The following is a 2,795-nucleotide window of genomic DNA, read 5'->3' as shown; positions in this document are numbered from 1 at the left end:
GTTTCTCATTTTATAATGTTTTTCATTTTATTATTTTCCCATGAAGCAAATAATTCTCTGTTTTTCTTTCTTAATCTTAAAATAAAAAGGGTTCAAAATGAATAGAAAAGAGAGTGTTGGTACCTCTATTCTTATAGAATGGGATTTTATTGTCAAATAATACGCTTATCTATGTTAAACCTGATTTTGTTGTCTGAAGTTCCCAAAATAAAATGCCTTGCTTTTTAATTGACTTATGAAATGTAAGAGAATAACAAGTGTTTCTTTTTGCTGCTATAAGGCATAAAAAATGGGTTTATAACATGTAATATTTCCTCACAAAGTCCAGGTACAAGATCTACTTGTCAAAGTTTTCTTAATCATTGTCTTTAACAGCTTTTTATTGTGTTCACTAATAAATGTTAAGTATCTATTTAATTTCTGTGGGAAGATGCCAAATTTGTTGAGCAAACTTCTAATATAAGTAAATATAAATAAAATAATTTATAGGTGTGTATATATTCTGATATGCTCTATTAGACTCTCTTTTTTGTGGGTTTTTTTTTTTTTTTGGTTTTTCTCTGTTACTGGGAACTGAACTCACGACCTTGCACTTGCCAGGCAGGCGCTTTTGCCGCTGAGCTAAATCCCCAGCCCCTAGACTCTATTAGTTTATCATAAACTGTTCAGCTCTCCTGTATTAGCAACATAAGTAAAATAACATTATCAGTTACTTTAGAAGAGTTCAGAATGTCTACTTTTCTGGAAAAAAACCCACACAAAGTCTTGATCCTAAAGCAATAGGAAAAGTAGCCCAGAAGAGTCCAAGATGCCCTGTGAAAACAGATCTATGTTTGGCTGTGTACCAACCAGAAACAGGGTCCTTTCTCCGTGCTTGCTGAGGTCGTGAGTCAGAAATATTCCCCAAATGAAGAGGCAGCAAACAAGAAATAGAAGGTGTGGAATGTGGGAAGGGGTGGAGGTGTGGATCAGAAGCATTGATGTCACAAAATCAAGGCTGTTCCAAAAAAGGATCAACCAGAACAGAGGGAGAATATTGTCCTCCAAATAAGTACTTTGAACATCAGAGTCTAAAATGTGATCTGTGTGCCATGGAAGACAAAAAGCTCTGCGGTTGAATAAGCTCAACAAATGTGTACACTTTCATCTTGGAGATTTATAATACATAATTGAGCATTATCATTTCTAAGAGGTCTATTTAAAAAAACTTCACAAGATGAATATTTACTAGGTATTGTAAGCATATACTAATAAAAATTTTCTCTTTAATCTTGTTAATAAATATATGCACATTTAATATCGATATCCTCACACTTATTTGAATATGATAATTATTTTCAGATCACCTGGTAACATTCTTTATTGTATGACAGGATGAAACGAACTAATAATGCTCTAATGCTCTGTGGTTATTGGGCGTTTGGATAGCTGGGTTCTGGATAAATCAGCAACTCAAAAGTACCTAAACGCTTTGTTTTTGTTACAACTATGGTCCTTGGTAATGAGCAGAACAGCAAAAGGGTTAAAAGCATAAACTTTGAATTGGGCCTCCTTGGCTCCAAATGCCAGGTCTTCTACTTGCCTCACACCAAAGTCCCTGCTTTTTTACGCCACTATTTTCCCCTCCGCCAAAGAGAGAAAAAAAATAACAACAGCCGGACCAATTTTGTAAGTTCTTGGGGGAAACAGGTGAGGTATTCCCTGTAAAGCATATTACCTGATGCCCAGAATTTAGCAAACAAAAGTCTTCACAGTAAGGCCCCAGTGTTCAAATCTCTTCCTTTATAAATTTGCTAAGAGGAGTGAATTTATAGCAGAATTTTTAACCAAATTTACTACCCAAATGATTTTTGAAGAAGAGAGATTAAATGAATAAATGCATCTCAGACAAAGCCAATATGATGCTATGACCTAAGGTCCAGTGTATGTAAGTCTGTTCTTACCAGACCTGTGATGGGTTGAAAGGATTCACTGCGATTATGTATCTTAAGGGCTTAGGGGTTTGACAAAGTGTAGCAGCTACAACTGTGTAATTGTGGAAGAGATGAACTGACAGGAAACACAAGTAAGGTAAGTTGGGTTTCACAGCCCTTCATAGGTCCCTTCTCACAGGTTTTCAATGTCTGCTTTGCTGAAACATGCACAGGCTCTGGTATTTGTGTCTGTGAGCTCAGGTGAGGAGAATCCTTACACTGGCTAGCGACATTGTCAAGGAAAGAGGGAAGACCATGGCAGAGATATAGCCCTCTGAATGGAGGCCAGAAAGAGCATTTTTCCCAGGGCCAATGAAAAATCCCCACCTTCACCTTTTTCAAAATTGTGAAGTGAAGAAACAGGTTTATAAAAATTTCTTTATTAAGAAATAATTATAGACTCTCAAGTTGCAGAAGTTCTGTGCATCCCTCACTGGTTTCTCCCCATTGGTTATATCTAAGTGACATCCAAACCAGGATGCTGAGGCCTGCAGTCTGTGTGTACAGATCATTTTGTCATGGGTAGTTTCACTACTGCTCAGAGGACAAAACTATAGACTTTGCTTCATATGCTGTTCTCTTTTCAAGAGGTAAAACTTTTCTTATGAATAGAGTTCACATTCTTCTGAACATTAATTAATTTTATTGGTTATATTTCAGCTTTCATAACTGGATGTGGGTATGAGCAAAAAAAAAGTAGTTACCACAACTTGGGATTTTTATAATATAGAATTGTGGACATTTCTTTTATGATTTCACTATGTTTCCGCTTTTCCTCTTTATAAATCTGGTCAGTGCATGGAAATATTTTGGGGAGTAACT

This window comes from Chinchilla lanigera, unplaced genomic scaffold, assembly GCF_000276665.1.
Source record: "Chinchilla lanigera isolate Chin_1 unplaced genomic scaffold, ChiLan1.0 scaffold00031, whole genome shotgun sequence".
NCBI lineage: Eukaryota > Metazoa > Chordata > Mammalia > Rodentia > Chinchillidae > Chinchilla > Chinchilla lanigera.
Note: the sequence above shows the minus strand (reverse complement) of the source record.